Below are 16179 nucleotides of genomic sequence, written 5' to 3'. Positions count from 1 at the left end.
TGTACCATCCTGGTGACTGAAGCAATCATAACAATAATATCTGGAAAAGACAAGAGTTAGTATTTCCCAAGAGTCTTTCTTCCATTTATGCTCTTTGTCAGCTTCTTCCATAGCAACATAAAACAATTTTGGTGATCATGTATCAATTTGGTTTATTCTTCATTTGAGAATAAAATTGTCTTTATTTTATATCTTTCATAGAAACATTTTATTTTACAAAGCATAATGGCACTTTATTATTAGGGAATTCTTATAGTGGCATTTTTGCTTGACTGAATCCAATGCATTCTGATAGTCAACCAGTATTAAGCATGGTAGTATTTCACATTCTTTATGCTTTTCTTCAGTCAAGTGTGTTCAAATAAATATGCAGTTTGTGGAATATCATTTGTAGAAGACTATCTATTGCTATGTCATATCTTTTATCATATAAATTTTAAGGTAGAAAATTGACTAATGAAGGATTATGGTTGTTAAAATATGCATAACCTAATATTAAATCATACACAAGATGCCTTAAAGGAAAATCCATAAAATGTTCATATCATTAAAAATTTTTTTTTTCTTTAGCAATATTTTAATGAAATACTTTTTTAAAAAATTGATACAAAAAGGTTATCTTGTAATAACTTATTATTCTGATTAATCATATGAGTATGCAGATAACCTTCAGTTCTCAATCCTTTACCAGAAGAATATAACGTTAGCAAGTCTTAACCAGCTGGGAAAAAATTTTAAATCCAGACCTGGCTACAAACTATTTTTCATCCAAACACCAGCCTACCTTAGTTTGTAGGGATCATTACCAGAACACTGCCAACTATGTGTTTTGTTTTTTATTGTTTGGTTTTTGCTTGTTTTGTTTTTTAACCTTCACAACTTCTAAGCATTAACAACTATACTTTTTAAAAGGATATAATATGCTAAATGAAAGGAGCTTACACATTGATAAAATCTCCCAAACTTGAAGTCTGAAAGTAAAAATATAAATAGGTTACATTGTTTTTCCTCTTTATAATCATTGCAAAGTTTAAGGTACTGAGATAAAATATCATCAAGTACAGTAAAATGGCTCCATGCTACCAACAAAATTCCAATGGAATTCAGCTCTTTAATGATTCAGGGAGTGTCTTTCTTCCATGCTTTATGTCTAACTTTTAGCTTCACTACAAGACTTATTGAGATCATTATACACATATAACAAGAGTCAGAAAGTGTCTCTAAGTATATGTTGAAGTATGTGACTTGTTTCTATATTTAAATGAAATCCAATGGAGCAAATTAACCATACACAAAACCAAGCTGATGAATTAAGCCACATCATGCTGCTTTTTCAAGTTACAATGGGGAGCAGATAAATAAATATTTAAATGTAAAAAACGTAAAAGAAATGCCAATTTTATAATCATTTTCAATAAGAGTTATACATTTTTATGGTGCATGCCCTTAATTAAAAAGCCAGAATCAAAGGTAGCAAGATGTTTAGAGTGTCAGTCAAGGGGGGAAAATGATATTCACAAGAGATGATCATCTTGAAAGAACTTAGGGAAAAGGTTTAGCTAAAGCCTCAATAAGAATCATGGGCTTCATAGTCTAGTCACTAACTGGAACAAGGATTTATCAAGTTTTAAAATGAATTTGCATTTTTTTATAATACATTTAAAATCAAAATCCTAAATGTTTTTTTTAAGCAATTAGATTTTGAGAGCATGCTTTCTGAATATATCTGAATAGATAGATAAGTAGGTAGATAGTGATAGAGATATATTTCTTCAAACTTCTTTTTCCTTCTCTATTGTTAATATACAAAATGCTAGCATTTCAAACTGTCTCATTCTTTATGTGAAATATGTATCAAAAGGGGTCAGTATATAAAGTGAATTTTCATTTCCCTCAGAGTGTGTTTATCTAAAATGTGCACATTAATTAACCAATCTGATTACCAGGATTGTATATCGAAGTCTTATATTTATTTTAAAATATATTTGGCAGCATTTTATATATGTTTCTGAAATGAAGTGCATATTAATTGTGCCTTCTCATAACTTACATATTCATGCATAATTGTTAAATATCTAATATTTATATTATGCCACTTTAAAAAAAAGTAGCCCTGTAATATTCACTCCCCAAATCCCACCTTATGCTCTACCCTACCTACAGGTGGAGCATATGGTAAAGATTTTCCTTCAGTTGATTGAGAAATATAAGAAGAAATTTCCTATATTTCCCCCTTCTTATTTTATTGCTTCTGTATTTTTCTCTTTAGCCAGCAAACAAAGAGAGGATTACAGCTGTCAACAATAACCACTAAGAGAGAATACCTAACATTTATATAATGCATCGAAAATTTGTAAACCATTTTATAAACATTATTTCACTTCATCCTCCCATTAATGGCATATGCTATTTTTCATTCTTCATTTTTGAAGAAGACCAGTGCTATCACTGGTGACGTCTTGTGAAGTGGATTTAAGTGAGGCAGAATTGCACAAAATTATTAGCCTCACTCTTCCAGAGTCATCAAAATCCAGTGTCAGGACATAAGTCAGTATATTTAGTTATGTCCCAGGATGCATTTCTAAGCCCTCCATAGTTCCTATTTCAGATGGTCATTGTAATTAATTGTTCTCATCCTTGCTGTCCACCAATGGAAATCTTCATATAACTCAACAGGTGGAAGGCACTGGCATATAAATATAGTAATATTACCACCTCCTTAAAATGAAGAAGCTGAGCTCAAGAGAGATTTAAAGCTGGAAATCTATTCAAGATATTTTTACATGATATGAAAAATTAACTAAATATTTAAGTTGACAAGAGTAATACTATATCAAAGGCTAATATCATAAATTATATTCCCACTTCAGACATAGAATTCTATTACTACAGTTTGGAATAGGCTTGAGAGCTCATTCTGCAGGTGAATAACTAGACTCTGTAGGTCAGATAATTGATATACATGTATATTTTCTTGGACACATGCCAGTTTTTAAATGTTTTAAATGACTTTATGCCTAATGTTTCTAGAAATGAATAAATGCAGGGATAATACATACGGCTGCACTTAGGTCATCAAATTGACTCCATAGGATAAAAAATTGAAAAGTCAAATGCTCTATAATGTATATTCTAAGAATGATAAGTCTCATTTTTGTACTGTAAAGATAGCATACTATTAATGTGTTATGATAAGAATTGTGAATATATTGGTTCTTATTCCAACTCTGTTACTTCCTAACTGTGTGTATATGGACAAACAATTAAATTTCTTGATCTTCAACTTAAGCATCTTATTTAAAAAGTTTTAATGATATTCACAGTATATATCTCACATGATAATTGTGAGTAGGGCATCATAAATAATAAAACACAATACAAATGTGAACCATTACCACTATAATTATTCCCCAAGATATTCTTAAGCTAATACTAATAATGAAAGTGCTTACTATATGTGAGGTACTTTGATAAGTGTTTTATAATTATCTTACAAATTTTTTTTTACAGATTTTATCTTCTACAGATAGGAAAATTGATGCAAACAGAGGTAAACTGATTTGTCCAGGATCACACATTTAGTAAGTATCCGAGTTCAGATTTGAATTCAAATCTTCCTGACTCCAAATGCCTCAACAAAATGGAGAAGTGACTAATATGCTAATGTTTAATCATTTAATAAGCATTTATTAAGCATATACTATGCTAATAAGTGTCTGAAGACAAGGAAGATGAGTCATCCTTACTCCAAGCCTGGCACTCTATCTACTCTGTTACCTAGCTGTTCAAGAAAGTATTCACACAAATATAATCATTTTGTATGTATATGTTTATATTTACATGTGTTTATATGTGTAGGGGGTTGGAGATGTGGATGCATATGTAAATAACATGACATCTAGGTATCCCCATGTATATTTATATATCCCTCTGTTTTAATCTATTTTTTTCATATTAATACATGAGATTATATAGCATACTCAGATGCCATTGTGGCTTTATAGATGTGTGGTGATTTTCAAGTCCTTTGGGATCTTTTGAAATCATGTAGTCTTTGTTAGATTGCCAGTGGTAAATTCTCTACTTAATCAGATGGCATTATTCTTTAGATGATATACAGCAATGGCATTTGGGGGATACTTTACATGATTTGAAATGTTTCCTTTCTTTCTGATAAAGGAAAGCCTTTTCTGGATATTATCTAATTAGACATTAGTTCTTCCTGATATACCATACTGTGAAATTTTCTCCTATCACTTTTTATGATTTATGAAAAATTCTGAACCATTATATCCCAATTCTTTCTAATGCTTAACACTTTTAAATCCTATATTCATTAATTTTATATCTTTTATATAATGTATGTATTACATATATAATTATATATACATACACACATATATAATATTTTCTTGAATTTATTTGTTTATTCGTTCTTCCTTTTATAGATTTTTTTATTGTTAAAATTTTAATGGGATTTAGACATTATTTAAATCAATACTTCTTTTTTAATAAATGAAGTCACTAAAGCCGTGGTGGTGATTAGCCCAATGTCATGAGAGTGCCCAGAGATCCTGACAGCAGAGAAAATATACTTTCCATCATACTTCCTGATTAATTCATCCATCCATTCATTTAGCAAATGTTCAGAAATGTGGTAGATGCTTAAATTAGCAAGGTGAATCCCTCTAATGAATTTACAATCTTGTGTGGGAAATAAGAAAAGGGCCCAAATAGGAATATAAATTAAAGTGCTATAAGTGCATGGAAGAGGAAAACAACTTTTAAAAGCACTCTGGGTAGTTCCAGAAGAGAAAAATCTCTTTTAGCTTGCATGAGAATGCAAATTTTAAAGATAAGTAGGATTTTAATAGGTGGGAATGCATTCTAGTCTAGTCATGAACTTGTGTGAATGAAATTGCAGAAGTGAGATAAATTGTGATAAAAATGGGAAATGGAAAGTAATCCAGTTTAACATGAATGTATTATTGACATGTAGAAAGTACTGAAAGATAACATTGGAAAAGTAGGTTAGAGCTAGATTTTAGGGAGACTGGAATATCAGGATCACCAGTGTGAATTTTATACAGTAGGCCTGGGAAGATAATTGAAGGATTTGGGACAGGAAAGTGATATGAATAAAACTTTGTTAGGAAGATTACTCTGGTAAAATTATGTAAAATGTACTGAAACTAGGAGAAACTAAATTTACAAAAACTAGTTAGAAAGTTAGTTCAATGGATCATTTAAGTCAGTAAATGAGAAGAGCTATAGTTTGTAGCCTGTGTTCATTCTTTGGTAGACTTACTTGTAGCAGATTTTCATTAGTGATCAGAGTCACTAATGAGATAACTATCTCAGGCCAATTCATTTGATGCCTTGGACTCCAGGTTCTCATTGCTAGTTTGTGTCTTAAAAATTTTAATTAGTAAAAACACCTGTTTCTTAGAGTACCTGATCTCCCAACAAGAAAAAGATATAACCCTATCTTTCTTGAAACAGCACCTAAGGTTCTAGCAACCACTCACATTCTCACGGGAAAAGCAGTTGAGATAAAATACAGTCATTGCAGATGTGGTAATTAATAATAATAATAGTAAACAATAACATTTATATGGCTTTCTAAGGTTTGTAAAGTATTTTTGTGTCATTTCACTTGAGCCTCATGACAACCTTGGGAGATAGATAGGGGATATTATTCCCATTTTAAAGATGAGGAAAGTGAGGGAAAAAAAGTCAAATGACTTGCCAAAGGTCAAACAAGGAATAAGTAACTAGGGCAGGTTTTGAACATATCTTCTGAGTCCAGAACTCTATGTATTGTTCCATTTAGCTCCCTGCTAAAATACAAAGGGTCCTGACAGAGCCAATGTAATACAATGAATTTTACTAAACCAGTTTATATATTCAAAGCTATCTGAATCAAATTATTGGAATCTTTACAAACTGCTAACTCATTAGAGTTGATAGATTATTGATCTGATCTTACAAGAAGATGTTTTGGGCCAGAACCTGAAACAAGGTACTAAGTAGACAATGCTTGTGTTTGCACCTTTACTCATTGGAGTTCACATGTTTGGGAAATTTCAGGGTTTAATATGCCATATCTGAATTCATACCTCTCTTGAAGCTCTTAGAGCCAGAGAGCACTATGGGAGAAAACCCATAATCCCATTCTCTCAGAAGAGTCATATATAAGCCAGTGAAGAGTGTGATTCATTCGAATACTTTCCACTTGGCTGGCTGGTAGCGGAAGAAGAGTTTTGAGAGGAAGAAGTTACCAGTCGAGAGTTGAGTGGGAGATTGAGAAGGCTCTCTGTGGTGGCTGGGCTCCTGCACTTCCCCCACTGAGACCAAGCTGGTCTGAAAGACTCGTCAGAAAGCTAGCCGAGCCCCAAGTGAAGGAGACAAGAGATTCATTCCATCTTTGTGCTGGCTGGAGGCTGAAGAAAGCAGAGACAGAGGCTGAAGGACAAAATCTTTGGATTAAATCATCAAACATATTTATCAGAATTGGAAAAAATAATAGTAATTCATTTGGAAGAACAAAAAGTCAGGAATATAAGAGGAAATAATGAAAAAATGAAAAGGAAAGGAAAGAGGTTTAGCAGTACCAGATCACAATCTGAACCTGGATCAAAGAAGTGTTTTAAAAAGTCAGACATTCATTTCACTCTCAGGAAGTGATTGTCATGCTATTCACATTTTGTATTGGAAAAGATGCATTGTAGTCATGGGCTTTCTTTCCTATTTCCCTCTGTGTTTCTTTTGTGTAGTTCTAGCTACTAAGTTTATATAATGTATTTATTTTCCCCCAGTGTCTGCATGTGGTCCACAATTGGGCCTTTTATTGCTTTGGAGCTGTGGCAGAGAAAGGCAAATATGAATATATCTAAGTACTGATGAAATATTCTGAAGATTTTGCTTAAGGCTCACATATCTGATCATCCGTGACGAAGCTCAGTCTCCTGTCATCTGGAAAGATTGTCCACTGGATGACATTTTAGAAAAAAGAGTTTGTGAAGCATCTTTCTATGGGTCTCTTAATTAAAGTGGTAGCAGTGAGAATCAGCAGAAAGGAATTAGGTATAAAATATAATGAAGAAAATAAATTTACAGAATGTGGCATGATATATTCTTTGGCCCTGACTATACACTTAGCATGTGGCATTTAGACTTCTTGGCTTCCTTTTATATAGCTCAAAAATACCTTTTTTCACAAGGTTTCCTTGTATGTTCTGATGTGTGTGTGTCTGTGCGTGTGTATACACAGACATATACATATATACACATACACATACATATATACAGATACATACATATACATATATATATCTTCCTGATTAAAATCTGAATTCCCTCAGGACAGGGATTGTATTGTTATTCTTATTAAAATTGTTCTTGTTGAAATATCAACCCAATTCTGAGATAGTTTTGAGAAGGTACAGCCCTGTGTTGTGATTATATAGCAGCTAAGGGAAAATACTTTGGATTGGCCAAAAGATATGAGCATAACAGGGGATACTTATATGAAAGATATAATTAAGTTTGTTGTAGAAATATAAGGAGAGAGAGAGAGACAGAGACAGAGACAGAGAGACAGAGACAGACAGAGAGAGGGAAGAGGGAAAGAGAAAGACAGAGAGTCAGAGAGAGACAGAAACAGAAAAACAGAGAGAGAAAGAGAGAAAGGGAGAGAAAGACAAAGACAAGTCAGAGATACAGACAAAAAATTACAGAAAGATTGGACATCCTAAAAATCATACTCTTAGAGCAAATATATCTGAGGGGTGTCAGGTGAATACAACTCTATTTCTTTTGGAGACAGAAGAGACTGTCTATGGTCTCAGTGGTCCTAGATCACCTTCCCTTCTCTTCCTCTTCCTTTTCCCCTTCATCTAAGATAAAACTGCTGCCAGTGCACACGTAAACCCTGTTCTTAATTTCTGCCAAAAAAAAAAAAGCTACATTTCAGATTTTATCATGCATGAAACCCACAAGTCGTAAAATGTGTTAAGATAGCACATATATATGTACATACTTACACTTTCAATCCACACTGTAATAGTGCTGGATACACAGTATGAGCTAATTAACTGCTTACTGATTAATTGACATATACCTTCTTGAACAATTGGAATGAAGCAGTGGCTGTATGTTTTGTTTTTGCCTAGTCTAATTACTATATACATAGTAAACCCTTAATAAATGTTTGTTGAATTAAATTGTGGCATAATACCGAGGGAAGATCAATGAATTTGGAATCCAAACACTTGTGTTCAAATTCTACCTGCACAAACATGTGAGTCTGGACAATTCCCTTAAGTTTCCTTATTGTAAAATAAAGTATTTATCTGCAAAATAAAGTCCTTACAACTCTTAAATCTTTGATCCTCTCATGATTCCAGCCATATATTATAATTCTGCCCATCAAGGATCAAGAACTCACCCCAATTAGATTACTTTGTCCTCTCAATACATCCTATTCATTTCTACCTTTCTTATATTTCCCTCTATGACTGGGATTTTCTCACCACTGACCTCATGAATTCCTAACTTTTCTTCTAAATTTTATACCAACTAGTATCTCAGAAAAAGGTCTTTGATTTGCCTGTCAGCTTTTCCCTTTTGTCTTCACACTGCATTAGGTTTGAACTTCTGAAATATAATTATTACATTTTGTTTTGTATTATAGTTATCTAAGTATTGTATTATGAGGGCATAGACTAGACTATGCATTATCAAAGTTTTGTCTATCTTTGGGTACTTTGAATGAATTAGCCATTGAATAAGCAATGCTTTCTTAAACCCTTTCCATCTCCATAACATTATTCTAGGTTGTGAGATGTGGAATGCTGATAAGAAGTAAATTTAAAAAAAAGATTTTGGAGCATCAGTGAAGCCTCACTGAGGTTAAACAATTTGAAATTGTAGTGGAACCATTATAATTTAGCAAGATTCTCTAGCAGCATTGAACAGTTACCAAGTACAAGTCAAAAAATCAAATTATCAGGGTCATCCAGGGCTGGGGATTAGTAGAATAAGGACAGTAGAACAGGAAGAGAATAAAAAATATTGGTACATTATTGAAGTGATTTTCCAATACTATTGAAAATGGATTCAGACTTGTAATAAGAGACATAAAACAAAAAGACTATGATGGTAAAATATTGAAATAGTAGAAAGAGCCATAAATTTGTTGTCAAAAAAGATCAGGAATTTAATCCTAATCTTGCTATGTGATGCTTATGTTTTCCTGAAGATCTCTTGGGTCTTATTTCTACATTTTTAAAAGAAGTTGTTTAAAAGCAAGCAAACAAACAAAACAATAACAAAAATCCACACACATACACCTTGAACAAGACGCTTTCTAAAATTCTTTTTGACTATAAAATCTATTATTTATATAACCTAGAAAATAGAAGGGATTCCTCATAGGATGTTCTCCATAACAGAGATGAAAGACACTTTGCTCATAAAATAAAGAGACAATAGGATAGGAAAAAAATATTTAATGGAAAATGCAATAAAATTAATTAAAGTTCCCAGGATGTTTTGGCTAAAGTTTACTTTTAAATTCAAGTCCCCCAAGTGATTTCCCCACCACCTTTTATGACTCACCATTATTGTTGTTTTTCTTTGGTATAATGACATTTTAGGACTTCCACCTAACAAATAATTTATATTTGTATGTGTGTGTGTGTGTGTGTATATATGTGTGTGTGTGTGTGTATTTGTATATATTGTATATATTGTGTATATATATATATATATATATATATATATATACACAATTGTGTATATATATATGTGTGTGTGTGTATATATTTATATTTGTATATATAGTTTATATTTGTTCAAATCAACAAAAGTTCTTCTAGTCAAGTCATACTCCTGCCAGAGTTGATCTTGTATTCCATGACTTTTGATTCACTTCTATTTCTAATGCATGTTTTGGGTCCCTCAGATCCTATTTTGAATTTTGAGCTCACCAAAATGGACTCATGTCAAATAGTCTTTCTCTAAAAACTGTTTACTTCCTAACATACAGGTATTCTTATGCTCTCTATAAAACATAATTCTACATAACATAATTTCACACAGACTTGTTGAAATTTTTTTCTTTCTGCTTCATTCTATCAAATATCCTAATACATTTCATTCTAAAACTGCTTTATATTTCAGGATTGTTATTACAACCAACACCTTTGAGGCCCCTTCTAGTTCTGAATCAATCATTCCATTAGCAAGCATCTATTGAGCATATGAGGACATCATGTTCACTGTCTTAAATTGAATATATTGATTGTGATTCCTCTTCTATCTAAATCAATTGGCTATTTTTCTGAATCCTCATCCTCCTTCACCTCTATGTAGTCTTTGACACTATTGATCACTCTCTCTTCTTTTGTAATGTCTTCTCTAGATTTTTGGGGCATCAATCTTTCCTGATGCCCCCCTCTCCTTCCTGTGTGACCATTCTTTGTCTATTTCCTTTGTTGAATCCTCTTCCAAATCATGTCCTCAAATTGTAGATGTACCTCAGAGTTCTCTCTTGATATCCTACTTCAGTTGGTGATCTTATCGGCTCCCCTGAATGTAATTATCATGATTATGCTAATGATTCTCAAATCTACCCTCATACTCCAATACTTTAGCTGATCTCTCATCTCCAACTGTCTTTCCAACATTTCAATATGTACATTCAGTTGATATCTTAAACTCCTTATGTCCAAAACAGAATTCATCTTTTTCTTTAGTTACATTCCCACTTTTCCCTTTACTGTACAGAGTGAAACCATCAGTGAGTGAATACTGAATCCCTCAGGCTCACAACCCGGGAGTCATCTTGGATTTTTCAGTCTATTCTACCTTCTGTATCCAAGCTGTAAATTTCACCTTTGCAACATCTCTCCTTATCCTCTCCTCTGACACTATCACTACTCTTGTGCAAGCCCTCATTATCTCTCCTCGATTATTACAATAGCCTGCCAGTGGGTTTGCCTGCTTTAAGTCTCTCCTCACTCCACCCATCCTCCATTCAGCCATGAAAGTGATTTTCCTATATCTCAAATACAGTCATGTCACACACACCTACTCAACAAGCTCCAATGGGTTCCTATAGTGTCCAGGAGCTAATAAAAATTTCTCTGACATTCAAGCTTTATATAAATTAGTCCCCTCATACCATTCCAATCTGCTTATACCTTGCTTCTTGACCCATTCTCTTCAGTAGTGACAATTTTCAGTGAAGCAGATATTTCATCTTTACTCTAGGCATTTTCTCTGCTGCCTCCATGGCTAGAACATTCCCTACCCCCATGCCTCTGCCCCATCCACTATTCTCTGCACTCATATTGTTTAACTCCCAATTAAAAACTAAAAATCCTATTTCTACATGTATCTATATAGCTTTCTTTGTGTGTGTGTGTGTGTGTATGTGTGTGTGTGTATGTGTGTATGTGTGTATATATGTGTTTTCATGTTTTCTCTGCCATTATAGTGTAAGCTCCTTGAAGGAAAGGACTTTTACCTTTTTTTTTTGTTTGTTTATCACAAGTACTAGAATGGTATTTAGCAAGTAGTAGATATTTAATGAATGTTTATTGATTAATTTATCTATCCTTCAAGGATATGATCAGATCTCTGTAAAACACTATACAATTAAATTGAGTAAAATTTATTGACTACTTTTTTCTTTTGAAAAATCATAAAACTAATGATGTAAGACTCTAAACAGCAGAAATCTTGAAAATATTTTTTAAAACTCTTATTATTTAATTGAATCTCTTCAATATTGTTAAATGTACTCTACACATAAAAATATGTACTTTAAAAAAATTTATCCCCAAATTATAGCTGTGATATTGTATATGACCTTTGATTCCAAAAACTTTTTTGCGTGACATTATCATATGTTTAGAATTAATGAGACAAGACAATTCATGAATATCAGATTTCTACAAAGGATTATTTTCTAAGTATCTATTTGTTAAATCAGTTATTTTCAATCTGAAATGTATGTTTCCAGAGGAACAAAGGTATGCATGATGATCAGATTTATGGTTCAGTATCCAAAAGACCATAGGATGCATGTCATTGTTCTTCTTCTGTCATGTCTAATTCTTTGTTATGCCATATGAGATTTTACTGAAAAAGATACTGAAGTAGTTTGTGATTTCCTTCTCTGTTGGATTAAGGTAAACAGAGGTTAAGTGACTTCCCCATCATTACATAACTAATGAGAATCTGAAATGTTAAGAAAAGACCCCTTAGGCCAAAGGGATCTGTAATAAAATAAGGACTGATCACATATTACAAAACATTCATTGTCTGAGAAGAAGTTTATAGGAGAAAGAAGATTTTAAAAGAGAGCAGAGAAATAGAGAAATCTCAGCTGCTAAAAAGAGTGGAAAAGGAATGAGATAATATCATTTCTAGAGGCTTTCAGTCAAGGAGCAGTGGTTACAGTGTGAAAGATGTCTGTAGACAGAATAAGCAGGATATTTAGAAAGCCCCAAGCAAGGTCTTGAATTTACAGATGATGCTCAAGGTTGCCTGTGGGTTGTTTGGTTTCTGGCAGTTTTATGCACCTCCAAATTCATGTAGTACCTACTCACTGGTATGCCAAACATCTCTAAGTCCTAGAAATCCTTCTAATTGATTGGTTGTTATATAATTTCATTGTCCTGCTCCCCTGTAAAGAAGGAAAGTTGTACATATAGAATAGTCATTACAGAGTCCATGTTCAGAGACCAGATTAGAACAAGGTCTTACTGACTCCAGTCCTGGCACTCTATTTACTGAACAGCCCAACTGCCCAGTGTGATGTGCATAGTAGGTCTTTACTATTTTGGTGAATTAAACTGAATTGAGTTGTGTACTTAAAATATTGAGCAGTAGAATCTTAGGTTTTTAGAGATGGATGAAGCCTTAGAGATTAGTTTATCTCATTCATTTTACATAGAGTAAAGCTGAAACTCAGAGACAAAATAACATGAATTCTCACTAGTAGCAGAATCAGGGCTCTATCACTCTGTCTTTATAACAATCTTAGAAAACACAATGAATGTAGGGAGGCAGATAGATAGAGATGGATAGATAGATAGGTGATATTTCTATATGAAAAATGTATTCAGTGATTTAATTTTAAAAAATAACTAGGAAACTGTTTCCTCCTAAAGAAAAGAAAGAAAAGATTGTCTCAACTATGATCTATTGGGGATAAGTACTCAAGTAGGTGCAACTATTGTGGTGATAATAGTAGAAGAAAACAAAAGGATGCTGCAGGGGAGAGAAAGGCTTTCTTTCAGTTTGGTAGTGAAAACTTATTTGGGGCAAAGTTCCTCACAATAATTTAAGGAAATATAGAAGTACTTGTTTGTCCTAGGCCAGTTCCTTAGTGGTGAGTTGGAAGGGATGATATGTAGATGAATCCTTGACTTATATATGATCCATCTCTGGTATGGTCAACATTTGTTCATTTTGCCTTCCAGTTGTCTTGAACTGAACTAAATCACAATCTTGTTCTGAAATTTTCTAAGGATATTTTACTGCTAGAAAGAATGAGGCATGAGGTAAAAATTGCAGCTAAAAGGAAAGTTGTAAAATTCTAACTCTCAAAATCCACTCAGTAGAAATTATCTTTAGTGTTAACTGAAAGGTAAAGAAATATTGCTCAAACAACTTATCTTTAGCTTTTTTGTTCTCCTTTGTATCTTTATTTGAAAGTCCCACCTAACTTTCTTCTTCCTTCTAGGAAGGAAATCTTGAAATTGGTCCTAAGCTTCTATTGTTTTGTTAAGAGAGCCTCCATCTTTGTCTTCCCCAATCCCCATACCATCATGGTAGACTGAGGAAAATAGTATGTTTTTGGATAAACAAAGTCAAATTAATCTATAATTTTAAAGGAAGACACAAGCACCTTCTTTCACTAGGCTTTTCTGGATAATTTTCAAGGGGAATTAAAGAAAAGGCTCTGGGTTGAGAAACAGGTAAGAACCCTTGAGCTAAGACCTTGAAAAAGAATCTGGAAAATGCTACTGAGTATTGTGAAATAGTGAAGGGAGAAGGAGTAACTAAAATGGCAATTTATTTATGTTCCCTTCTTCCTAACTCTTTCACTCTCAACACCCATCCAAGGGAAAGATTCCACTAGATTTCAGAGAGGAAGCTCATTGCTGTCTTAAGGATAAATAGCATTTGCTATGTTAAAATCAAAAAGAGAAGGGGAAAGGCAAGAAATTTCAGGAACTTATATAAGAAAGAAGAAAAAGGGAATTAGTCACTAGACAGTTTTTTTAAAATAAAGAACTTGTGCATTTCAAAGGGTATTTTAAAGTCAGAACTGCCTGTGTGAACAAATATGTTATACTTTGTCCTTTCTAAAACTTAAACAAGATTCTAATCTTTATGTACTCTCAAATATTTCATTTAAAAAATGAAAATGAAACTAATTAAAATAGAATTAGACTAAAAATCATGAAAACCCATAAGGAACAAGAGACTTTATTTTTAAAATAATTTCCTCATGGCTATATGCAATTGTTTCTATTTCCTCTTCTATTTTCAGCTTTGGAAAATGAGTTGAGTCAGATTTTTTTAGGCTTTGTACTTGGGGAAAAAGGAATTCTAAAAATGATAGATGAAACACATTTTTTCTCTTCTTCTAAGCAAGTTCATTTCACCTTAATCCATAAAGTATTCCTTTGTTCTTTGTCAAAAATTATGGGGGTGGACACTCTGTTCTTGGCTGTATCTATGCAAATAAGCATCTAGTTTGCATGGAAATCTCAACAAAGCAAATTTATAAATGAAAGTAAATTATGTGGCTTGTTTAATATTGTACAAGTTAAGACTGAAGACTACCTGTTGGTGAATTTTTCAGTAGTTAGCCATTTTCCTTTCCACATTATTTTACAGATGAGGAAACTAAAGCACACAGGACAAAAGTGACTTGCACAGTGACACAAGTAATAAGTACATAAGATGAGATTTGAACTCAGGTCTTCTTGACTCCAGGTCTAGGACATTATCCTTGGTGTCATCCAGCCACAAACGTATATGTGTGTATGTATTTGTTTATATCTTGTTGGTAGATAGTTGTTTTTATGTGATCTTTCCTATTAAACTCTGAGTTTTTTTTTCAAGAGCAGGAATTATTCTTTGACTGTTTATATTTCCAAAGCATAGCATTTTGCCAGGCACATAATACACAGTTAATAAATATTTGTTGACTTGACTTGACTTAAGAAACAGTTTGAACTAAATGGCTTCTGTTCCAGCTCCAAAATGCTTGGGACTCTGGATATTTCTTGAATAATAAAATAACTTACATTATATTATTTTTAAATTAAATTTTCTGGGGATAAATGGAACTTGTTTCCCCCATGACTTTCAAGTTGGGAGAGTAGATGATGCATGCCATCTATAAAATGTGACTATGATCCATTTTTTAATAAAATAACATTTAATTTAAAGTTTTCTAAACTGATAAACTCACATACTTAAAGGAAAACAGTTAAAATAATGATATGGTAAGTAGCCTTACAATTATGAATAAACATGTCTTTGGAGTGCAATGTGTTGGGTTGTGGAGGAAAAAAAAAATCACTTGTATTGTGTTTTACTGATTGACCATCCATCAACTTTTTTTTTTCAGATTTAGATTGACTACACAAAGATTTTCTGCACACAACATTCTTTAGCTATCTTCAAATCAGCAAATGTACCCAAAACAAAGCTTGGATCTTTCTAGACTAGCTTCTTATCAGGAAAGATTACATTGCATTATTCTATTTAAATGCTTCCAAATCGTTACTGATTAGTTATATACTCTTAGCAACCTAAAAAACAAACAAACAACAACAACAACAACAACAACAACAATGACAACTACAAACCAAAAGTGTACTTCAAAAAGGTGATTCTGCTACCAATACACCTTCTTCCTAAGCAAATTAATAAATTTCATTTCATTTCACTTTAACTACTTACTTTGTAAGTGACCATTTGTGAATTTACTGGTATAAGGAATGCCTATGGAGGGAACACTTTCCCCTAATCCAGATAAATACTTTTTCTGCAATCTAGATTAGGAATTTCTTGCGGTATGGAGAGGTTCTATAACTTTCTCATCTTCAGAAAACAATCTGAATATCGGAAGCAATATATGATTGC

At 32.8% G+C, this 16179-nt stretch overlaps 1 protein-coding gene across 1 annotated transcript in view; it reads left to right on the top strand.

The window, feature by feature from the left end:
- Positions 1–3508: 3508 nt before the first annotated feature.
- The window catches only part of CDH18 (cadherin 18), a 518729-nt gene continuing 506058 nt past the window's right edge, over positions 3509–16179 (top strand). The window contains exon 1 of the mRNA XM_051969876.1: positions 3509–3581. The gene's annotated coding sequence lies outside the window, so the exon portion shown is untranslated. The remainder of the gene's footprint in view (positions 3582–16179) is intronic.

The sequence above is a fragment of the Antechinus flavipes genome, chromosome 1 (genome assembly GCF_016432865.1).
Source record: "Antechinus flavipes isolate AdamAnt ecotype Samford, QLD, Australia chromosome 1, AdamAnt_v2, whole genome shotgun sequence".
NCBI lineage: Eukaryota > Metazoa > Chordata > Mammalia > Dasyuromorphia > Dasyuridae > Antechinus > Antechinus flavipes.
The sequence above is the reverse complement of the archived record's forward strand: the minus strand, read 5'-3'. Positions and strand labels throughout refer to the sequence as shown.